This window comes from Schistocerca serialis, chromosome 7, assembly GCF_023864345.2.
Source record: "Schistocerca serialis cubense isolate TAMUIC-IGC-003099 chromosome 7, iqSchSeri2.2, whole genome shotgun sequence".
NCBI lineage: Eukaryota > Metazoa > Arthropoda > Insecta > Orthoptera > Acrididae > Schistocerca > Schistocerca serialis.
Window position 1 is genome coordinate 632,725,660 of NC_064644.1, and position 11,667 is coordinate 632,737,326.

Consider the following 11,667-nt stretch of genomic DNA (forward strand, 5'->3'; position numbering starts at 1 on the left):
ATACTGATCTCCCAGGAAACGCTCAAAGCGAACCACAAAAAATGAGATGAATTACTCTTCTTCTACTTAAGTCGGCATTGTGCCTTTTGTATTAAATCCCGACACAATTTCTGTGTTTCGTCGTCAATGTGAAGGTCCAAGGGATAGAGTAAAGCTGCAGTAGTGCATCGGAATCTAATACTGATCTCCCAGGAAACGCACAAAGCAAACCACAAAAAATGAAAAGATTGACTCTTCTGATACTTTGGTCGGCAGTGTGCCCTTTGTATTACATCCCGACGCAGTTTCTGTGTTCATCGTCAATGCGAAGGTCGAAGGGATAGAGAAAATCAGCAGTGGTGCATCGGAATATCAATACTGATCACCCAGGAAACTCTCAAAGCGAACCACAAAAAATGAGATGAATTACTCTTCTTGTACTTAATTCGGCATTGTGCCTTTTGTATTAAATCCTGACGCAATATCTGTGATTCATCGTCAATGTGAAAGTCCAAGAGATAGAGTAAAACTAAATTAGTGCATCGGAATCCAAACCTAATCTCCCAGGAAACGCTCAAAGCAAACCAGAAACAAAGAGAAGATTTACTCTTCTTGTAGTTATGTCGGCATCGTCTCCTTTGTATTAAATCCCGACACAACTTCTGTGTTTCATCGTCAATGTGAAGGTCCAAGGGATAGAGTAAATCTGCAGTAGTGCATCGGAATCTAATACTGATCTCCCAGGAAAAGCTCAAAGCCAACCACAAAAAATGAGATGAATTACTCTTCTTGTACTTAAGTCGGCATTGTGCCTTTTGTATTAAATCCCGACGCAATATCTGTGTTTCATCGTCAATGTGAAAGTCCAAGGGATAGAATAAAACTACATTAGTGCATCGGAATCAAAACTTAATCTCCCAGGAAACGCCCAAAGCAAACCATAAACAATGAGAAGAATTACTCTTCTTGTACTTATGTCGGCATTGTGCCTTTTGTATTAAATCCCGTCGCAATTTCAGTGTTTCATCGTCAATGTGAAGGTCCAAGGTATTGGTAAAGCTGCAGTAGTGCATGGGAATCATATACTGATCTCCCAGGAAACACCCCAAGCAAACCACAAACAATGAGAAGATTTACTCCTCTTTTACATAAGTCGGCTTTGTGCCTTTTGCATTAAATCCCGACGCAATTTCTGTGTTTCATCGTCAATGAGAAGGTCCAAGGGTTAGAGTAAAGCTGCAGTAGTGCATCGGAATCTGTTACTGATCTCCCAGGAAACGCTCAAAGTAAACCTCAAACAATGAGAAGATTTACTCTTCTTGTACTTAAGTCGGCATTGTGCCTTTTGTATTAAATCCCGACGCAATTTCTGTATCTCATCGTCAATGTGAAAGTCCAAGGGATAGAGTAATGCTTCTGTAGTGCATCGGAATCTAATACTGATCTCCCAGGAATCGCTCAAAGCAAACCACAAAAAATGAGAAGATTAACTCTTCTTGTACTTAAGTCGGCATTGTGTATTTTGTATTAAATCCCGTCGCTATTTCTGTGTTTCATCGTCAATTTCAAGGTCCACGGGATAGAGTAATGCTTCAGTAGTGCACCGAAAAATAATTCTGATCTCCCAGGAAACGCTCAAAGCAAACCACAAACAATGAGAGGATTTACTGTTCTAGTACTTAAGTCGGCAACGAGCCTTTTGTATTAAATCCCGACGCTATATCTGTGCTTCATCGTCAATGTGGAGGTCCAAGATATAGTGTAAAGCTTTAGTTGTGCATCGCAATCTAATACTGATCTACCAGGAAACGCTCAAACCAAACCACAAACAATGCAATGATGTACTCTCCTTGTATTCAAGTCGGCATTGTGCCTTTTGTATTAAATCTCGACGCAATAACTGTGTTTCATCGCCAATGTGAAGGTCCAAGGGATAGAGTAAAGCTGCAGTAGTGCATCGGAATCTAATACTGATCCCCCAGGAAATACTCAAAGCAAATCACAAACAATGAGAAGATTTACTCTTCTTGTACTTAAGTTGACATTGCGCCTTTTGTATTAAATCCCGAAGCCATTTCTGTGTTGCACTGTCAATGTGAAGGTCCATGGGATAGATTAAAGCTGCAGTAGTGCATCGGAATCTAATATTAATCCCCCTGGAAACGCTCAAAACAAATCACAAACAATGTGAAGATTTTTTCTTCTTGTACTTAACTTGGCATTGTGCCTTTTGTATTAAATCCCGACACAATTTCTGTGTTTCATCGTCAATGTGAAGGTCCAAGGGATAGAGTAAAGCTGCAGTAGTGCATCGGACTGCAATACTGATCTCCCAGGAAACGCTCAAAGCGAACCACAAAAAATGAGATGAATTACTCTTCTTCTACTTAAGTCGGCATTGTGCCTTTTGTATTAAATCCCGACACAATTTCTGTGTTTCATCGTCAATGTGAAGGTCCAAGGAATAGAGTAAAGCTGCAGTAGTGCATCGGAATCTAAAACTGATCTCCCAGGAAACGCACAAAGCAAACCACAAAAAATGAAAAGATTGACTCTTCTGATACTTTGATCGGCAGTGTGCCTTTTGTATTACATCCCGACGCAGTTTCTGTGTTCATCGTCAATGCGAAGGTCGAAGGGATAGAGAAAATCAGCAGTGGTGAATCGGAATATCAATACTGATCACCCAGGAAACTCTCAAAGCGAACCACAAAAAATGAGATGAATTACTCTTCTTGTACTTAATTCGGCATTGTGCCTTTTGTATTAAATCCCGACGCAATATCTGTGTTTCATCGTCAATGTGAAAGTCCAAGAGATAGAGTAAAACTAAATTAGTGCATCGGAATCCAAACCTAATCTCCCAGGAAACGATCAAAGCAAACCAGAAACAATGAGAAGATTTACTCTTCTTGTACTTATGTCGGCATTGTCTCCTTTGTATTAAATCCCGACACAGCTTCTGTGTTTCATCGTCAATGTGAAGGTCCAAGGGATAGAGTAAATCTGCAGTAGTGCATCGGAATCTAATACTGATCTCCCAGGAAAAGCTCAAAGCCAACCACAAAAAATGAGATGAATTACTCTTCTTGTACTTAAGTCGGCATTGTGCCTTTTGTATTAAATCCCGACGCAATATCTGTATTTCATCGTCAATGTGAAAGTCCGAGGGATAGAGTAAAACTACATTAGTGCATCGGAATCAAAACCTAATCTCCCAGGAAACGCCCAAAGCAAACCATAAACAATGAGAAGAATTACTCTTCTTGTACTTATGTCGGCATTGTGCCTTTTGTATTAAATCCCGTCGCAATTTCTGTGTTTCATCGTCAATGTGAAGGTCCAAGGGTTAGAGTAAAGCTGCAGTAGTGCATCGGAATCTGTTACTGATCTCCAAGGAAACGCTCAAAGTAAACCTCAAACAATGAGAAGATTTACTCTTCTTGTACTTAAGTCGGCATTGTGCTTTTTGTATTAAATCCCGACGCAATTTCTGTATCTCATCGTCAATGTGAAAGTCCAAGGGATAGAGTAATGCTTCTGTAGTGCATCGGAATCTAATACTGATCTCCCAGGAATCGCTCAAAGCAAACCACAAAAAATTAGAAGATTAACTCTTCTTGTACTTAAGTCGGCATTGTGTATTTTGTATTAAATCCCGTCGCTATTTCTGTGTTTCATCGTCAATTTCAAGGTCCACGGGATAGAGTAATGCTTCAGTAGTGCACCGAAAAATAATTCTGATCTCCCAGGAAACGCTCAAAGCAAACCACAAACAATGAGAGGATTTACTGTTCTAGTACTTAAGTCGGCAACGAGCCTTTTGTATTAAATCCCGACGCTATATCTGTGCTTCATCGTCAATGTGGAGGTCCAAGATATAGTGTAAAGCTTTAGTTGTGCATCGCAATCTAATACTGATCTACCAGGAAACGCTCAAACCAAACCACAAACAATGCAATGATGTACTCTTCTTGTTTTTAAGTCGGCATTGTGCCTTTTGTATTAAATCCCGACGCAATAACTGTGTTTCATCGCCAATGTGAAGGTCCAAGGGATAGAGTAAAGCTGCAGTAGTGCATCGGAATCTAATACTGATCCCCCAGGAAATACTCTAAGCAAATCACAAACAATGAGAAGATTTACTCTTCTTGTACTTAAGTTGACATTGTGCCTTTTGTATTAAATCCCGACGCCATTTCTGTGTTGCACGGTCAATGTGAAGGTCCATGGGATAGATTAAAGCTGCAGTAGTGCATCGGAATCTAATATTGATCCCCCTGGAAACGCTCAAAACAAATCACAAACAATGTGAAGATTTTTTCTTCTTGTACTTAACTTGGCATTGTGCCTTTTGTATTAAATCCCGACACAATTTCTGTGTTTCATCGTCAATGTGAAGGTCCAAGGGATAGAGTAAAGCTGCAGTAGTGCATCGGACTGCAATACTGATCTCCAAGGAAACGCTCAAAGCGAACCACAAAAAATGAGATGAATTACTCTTCTTCTACTTAAGTCGGCATTGTGCCTTTTGTATTAAATCCCGTTACAATTTCTGTGTTTCATCGTCAATGTGAAGGTCCAAGGGATAGAGTAAAGCTGCAGTAGTGCATCGGAATCTAATACTGATCTCCCAGGAAACGCACAAAGCAAACCACAAAAAATGAAAAGATTGACTCTTCTGATACTTTGGTCGGCAGTGTGCCTTTTGTATTAAATCCCGACGCAGTTTCTGTATTCATCGTCAATGCGAAGGTCGAAGGGATAGAGAAAATCAGCAGTGGTGCATCGGAATATCAATACTGATCACCCAGGAAACGCTCAAAGCGAACCACAAAAAATGAGATGAATTACTCTTCTTGTACTTAATTCGGCATTGTGCCTTTTGTATTAAATCCCGACGCAATATCTGTGTTTCATCGTCAATGTGAAAGTCCAAGAGATAGAGTAAAACTAAATTAGTGCATCGGAATCCAAACCTAATCTCCCAGGAAACGCTCAAAGCAAACCAGAAACAATGAGAAGATTTACTCTTCTTGTAGTTATGTCGGCATCGTCTCCTTTGTATTAAATCCCGACACAACTTCTGTGTTTCATCGTCAATGTGAAGGTCCAAGGGATAGAGTAAATCTGCAGTAGTGCATCGGAATCTAATACTGATCTCCCAGGAAAAGCTCAAACCAACCACAAAAAATGAGATGAATTACTCTTCTTGTACTTAAGTCGGCATTGTGCCTTTTGTATTAGATCCCGACGCAATATCTGTGTTTCATCGTCAATGTGAAGGTCCAAGGGTTAGAGTAAAGCTGCAGTAGTGCATCGGAATCTGTTACTGATCTCCCAGGGAACGCTCAAAGTAAACCTCAAACAATGAGAAGATTTAATCTTCTTGTACTTAAGTCGGCATTGTGCCTTTTGTATTAAATCCCGACGCAATTTCTGTATCTCATCGTCAATGTGAAAGTCCAAGGGATAGAGTAATGCTTCTGTAGTGCATCGGAATCTAATACTGATCTCCCAGGAAGCGCTCAAAGCAAACCAGAAACAATGAGAAGATTTACTCCTCTTGTACTTAAGTCGGCATTGTGCCTTTTGTATTAAATACCGACACAATTTATGTGTTTCATCGTCAATGTGAAGGTCCAAGGGATAGAGTAAAGCTGCAGTAGTGCATCGGAATCTAATACTGATCTCCCAGGAAACGCACAAAGCAAACCACAAAAAATGAAAAGATTGACTCTTCTGACTTTTTGGGTCGGTAGTGTGCCTTTTGTAATACATCCTGACGCAGTTTCTGTGTTCATCGTCAATGTGAAGGTCGAAGGGATAGAGTAAATCAGCAGTGGTGCATCGGAATATCAATACTGATCTCCCAGGAAACGCTCAAAGCGAACCACAAAAAATGAGATGAATTACTCTTCTTGTACTTAAGTCGGCATTGTGCCTTTTGAATTAAATCCCGACGCAATATCTGTGTTTCATCGTCAATGTGAAAGTCCAAGAGATAGAGTAAAACTACATTAGTGCATCGGAATCCAAACCTAATCTCCCAGGAAACGCTCAAAGCAAACCAGAAACAATGAGAAGATTTACTCTTCTTGAACTTAAGTCGGCATTGTCTCTTTTGTATTAAATCCCGACGCAATTTCAGTGTTTCATCGTTAATGTGAAAGTGCAAGGGATTGGTAAAGCTGCAGTAGTGCATCGGAATCTGTTACTGATCTCCCAGGAAACGCTCAAAGTAAACCTCAAACAATTAGAAGATTTACTCTTCTTGTACTTAAGTCGGCATTGTGCCTTTTGTGTTAAATCCCGACGGAATTTCTGTGTTTCATCGTCAATGTGAAGGTCCAAGGGATAGAGTGAAGAGGCAGTAGTGCGTCGGAATCTAATACTGATCTCCCAGGAAACGCTCAAAGCAAACCACAAACAATGAGTAGATTTACTCTTCTTGTACTTAAGACGGCATTGTGACCTTAAATGAAAACCTGACTCAATTTCCGTGTTTCAACGCCAATTTGAAGGTCCAAGGGATAAAGCTGCAGTAGTGCATCGGAATCTAAAACTGATCTCCCAGGAAACGCTTAAAGCAAATCACAAGCAATGAGAAGATATACTCTTCTTGTACTTAAGTCGGCATTGTGCCTTTTGTATTAAATCCCGATGCAATTTCTGTGTTTCATCGTAAATGTCAAGGTCCAAGGGATTGAGTAAAACTGCAGTCGTGCATAGGAATCTAATACTGATCTCACTCGATACGCTCATAGCAAACTAGAAACAATGAGAAGATTTACTCTTCTTGTACTTAAGTCGGCATTGTGCCTTTTGTATTAAATCCCGACGCAATTTCTGTGTCTCATCGTCAATGTGAAGGTCCAAGGGATAGAGTAAAGCTTCTGTAGTGCATCGGAATCCAATACTTATTTCCCAGGATACCCTGAACCCAAACCACAAACATTGAGGAGAGTTACTCTTCTTGTACTTGATCGGCATTGTGCCTTTTGCATTAGATCCCGACCCTATTTCTGTGTTTCAACGTCAATTTGAAGGTCCAAGGGATAACGCTGCAGTAGTGCATCGGAATCTAATACTGATCTCCCAGGAAACGATCAAAGCAAACCACAAACAATGAGAAGATTTACTCCGTTTGTTCTTATGTCGGCATTGTGCCTTTTGTATTAAATCCCGACGAAATTTTTTTGTTTCATCGTCAATGTGAACGTCCAAGGGATAGAAAAAGGCTGCAGTAGTTAATCGTAATCTGATACTGATATCCCAGAAAATGCTCAAAGCAAACCAGAAACAATGAGAAGATTACCTCTTCTTGTACTTACGTCGGCATTGAGCCTTTTGTATTATATCCCGACGCAATTTCTGTGTTTCATCGTCAATTTGAAGGACCAAGGGATAGAGTAAAGCTGCAGTAGTGCATCGGAATCTTATACTCATCTCCTATGAAACGCTCCAAGCAAACCACTCACAATACGAAGATTTACTCCGCTTGTTCTTATGTCGGCATTGTGCCTTTTGTATTAAATCCCGACGCAATTTTTTTATTTCATCGTCAATGTGAAGGTCCAAGGGTTAGAGTAAAGCTGCAGTAGTGCATCGGAATCTGATACTGATCTCCCAGGAAACGCTCAAAGTAAAACCACAGACAATGAAAAGATTTAATCTTCTAATACATAAGTCGCCATTGTGCCTTTTGTATTTAATCCCGACGCAGTTTCTGTGTATCATCGTCAATGTGAAGGTCCAAGGGATTGAGTAAAGCTGCAGTAGTGAATCGGAATCTAATACTGATCTCCCAGGAAACGCTCAAAGCAAACCAGAAACAATGTGAAGTATTACTCTTCTTGTACTTAAGTCGGCATTGTGCTTTTTGTATTAAATCACGACGCAATTTCTGTGTTTCATAGTCAATGTGAAGGTCCAAGGGACTGAGTAAACCTGCAGTACTGCATCGGAATCTAATACTGATCCCCCAGGAGACGCTCAAAGCAAACCACAAACAATGAGAAGATTTACTCTGCTTCTACTTAAGTCGGCATTGAGCCTTTCGTATTAAATCCCGACGCAATTTCTGTGTTTCATCGTCAATGTGAAGATCCAAAAAGGTTAAAGTCCATCGGAATCTAATACTGATCTCCCATTAAACGCTCAAAGCAAACCAGAAACAATGAGAAGATTTACTCTTCTGGTACTTAAGTCGTTATTGTTCCTTATGTATTCAATCCCGACGCAATTTCTGTGATTCATCGTCAATGTGAAGGTCCAAGGGGTAGAGTAAAGCTGCTGTAGTCAATCGGAATCTAATAATGATCTCACAGGAATCATGCAAAACAAACCACAAACAATGAAAAGATTTACTCTTCTTGTACTTAAGTCGGCATTGTGGCTTTTGTATTACATCCCGACGCAATTTCTGTGTTTCATCGCCGATGTGAAGTTCCAAGGGATAGAGTAAAGCTGCAGTAGTGCATCGGAATCTAATACTGATCTTTTACGAAACGCTCAAAGCAAACAACAAACAATGAGAATATTTACTCTTCTTGTACTTATGTCGGGATTGTGCCCTTTGTATTAAATTCCGACGCAATTTCTGTGTTTCATCGTCAATGTGAAGGTCCAAAGGATAGAGTAAGGCTCCAGGGTTGCATCGGAAACTAATACTTATCTCCCAGGAATCGCTTCAATCAAATCACAAAGAATGAGAAGATTTACTCTTCTTGTACTTATGTCGGCATTGTGCATTTTGTATTAAATCCCGACGCAATTTCTGTGTTTCATCGTCAATGTGAAAGTCCAAGGGATAGAGTAAAGCTCCAGTAGTGCATCGGCATCTAATACTGATCTCCATGAAACGCTCAAAGCAAACCACAAACAATGAGAAGATTTACTCTTCTTGTACTTACGTCGGCATTGTGCCTTTTGTACTAAATTCTGACGCAATTTCTGTGTTTCATCGTCAATGTGAAGGTCCAATGGATAGATTAAAGCTGCAGTAATGCATCGGAACCCAATACTTATCTCCCAGGAAACGCTCGGACCAAACCACAAACAATCTGAAGATTTACTCTTCTTGTTTCTAAGTCGGCATTGCGCCTTTTCTATTATATCTCGACGCGATTTCTGTGTTTCATTGTCAGTGTAAAGGTCCATGGGATGCAGTATAGCTGCAGTAGTGCATCGGAATTAAAACTGATCCCCCAGGAAACGCTCAAAGCAAACCACAACCATTGAGAAGATTTACTCTTCTTGTACTTAAGTCGGCATTGTGCCTTTTGTATTAAATCCCGACGCAATTTCTGTGGTTCATCGTCAATGTGAAGGTCCAAGTGATAGAGTAAAGCTGCAGTAGTGCATCGGAATCTAATACTGTTCTCCTAGGAAATGCTCAAAGCAAACCACAAACAATTAGAAGATAGACTCTTTTTGTACTTAGGTCGGCAGTGTGCCTTTTGTATTAAATGCCGACGCAATATCTGTGTTTCATCGTCAATGTGAAGGTATAAGGGATAGAGTAAATCTGCAGTGGTCCATCGGAATCTCAATTCAGATCTCCCAGGATACGCTCAAAACAAACCACAAAAAATCAGAAGATTAACGGTTCTTGTACTTAAGTCGGCATTGTGTATTTTGTATTAAATCCCGACGCTATTTCTGTGTTTCATCGTCAATGTGAAGGTCCAAGGGATAGAGTGAAGCTCCAGTAGTGCACCGGAATGTAATTATGATCTCCCAGGAGACTCTCAAACCAAACCACAAACAATGAGATGATTTACTCTTCTTGTATTTAAGTCGGCATTGTTCCTTTTGTATTAAATCCGGACGCAATATCTGTGTTTCATCGTCAATGTGAAGGTCCAAGGGATAGAGTGAAGCTGCAAGAGTGCGTCTTGATCTAATACTGATCTCCCAGGAAACGCTCAAAGCAAACTACAAACAATGAGAATATTTACTCTTCTTGCCCTTAAGGCCGCATTGTGACTTTTGAATGAAATCCTGACGCAATTACTGTGTTTCATCGCCAATTTGAAGGTCCAAGCGACAAAGCTGCAGTAGTGCATCGGAATCTAATACTGATCTCCCAGGAAACGTTTAAAGCAAATCACAAACAATGAGAAGATTTACTCTTCTTGTACTTTAGTCGGCATTGTGCCTTTTGTATTAAATCTCGACGCAATTTCTGTGTTTCATTGTTAATGTGAAAGTCCAAGGGATTGAGTAATGCTGCAGTCGTGCATCGGAATCTAATACTGAACTCCCAGGAAACGCTCAAAGCAAACTAGAAACAATGAGAAGAATTACTCTTCTTGTTCTCAAGTCGGCATTGCGCCTTTTGTATTAAATCCTCACGCTATTTCTGTGTTTCATCGTCAATTTGTAGGTCAAAGCTATAGAGTAAGCTGCAGTAGTGCACCGAAATCTAATACTGATCTCCCAGGAAACGCTCAAAGCCAACCACAAACAATGAGATTGTTTACACTTCATGTACTTAAGTCGGCATTGTGCCTTTTGTACTAAATCCCGACGCGATTTCTGTGTTTCATCGTCAATGTGAAGGCCAAGGGATAGAGTAAAGCTGCAGTACTGCATCGGAATCTAATACATAACACACAGAAAACGCTCAAATCAAACCACAAACAATGAGAAGACTTACTCTTCATGTATTTAAGGCGGCATTGTGCGTTTTGCATTAAAACCCGACGCAATTTCTGTGCTTCATCGTCAATGTGAAGGTCCAAGGGATAGAGTACAGCTTCAGTAGTGCAACGGAATCCAATACTTATTTCCCAGGAAACGCTCAAACCAAACCACAAACATTGAGAAGAGTTACTCTTCTTGTACTTGATCGGCATTGTGCCCTTTGCATTAGATCCCAACCCAATATCTGTGTTTTATCGTCAATTTGAAGATCCAAGGGATAACGCTGCAGTAGTACATCGGAATCTAATACTGATCTCCGAGGAAACGCTCAAGGCAAATCACAAACAACGAGAAGATTTAATCTTCTTTTACATAAGTCGGCATTGTGACTTTTCTATTAAATCCCGACGCAATTTCAGTGCTTCATCGCAATGTGAAGGTCCAAGGGATAGAGTGAAACTGCAGTAGTGCATCGGAATCTAATACTGATCTCCCAGGAAACGCTCAAAGCAAACCACGAAGAATGAGAAGATTTACTCATCTTGTACTTACGTCGGCATTCTGCCTTTTCTATTAAATCCCGACGCAATTTCTGTGTTTCATCGTCAATGTGAAGGTTCAATGGATAGGGTAAAGCTGCAGTAGTGCATCGGAATCCAATACTTAACTCCCAGGAAACGCTCAAGCCAAACCACAAACAATGAGAAGATTTACTGTTCTTGTTTTTAAGTCGGCATTGTGCCTTTTGTATTAAATCCCGACGCGATTTCTGTGTTTCATTGTCAATGCAAAGGTCCATGGGATGCAGTAAAGCTGCAGTAGTGCATGGGAATCTAATTCTGATCCCCCAGGAAACGCTCAAACCAAACCACAAACAATGAGAAGATTTGCTCTTCTTCTTCTTAAGTTGACATTGTGCTTTTGTATTAAATCCCGATGCCATTTCTGTGTTTCACCGTCAATGTAAAGGTCCAAGGGATAGAGTAAAGCTGCAGTAGTGCATCGGAATCTAATACTGATCTCCTAGGAAATGCTCAA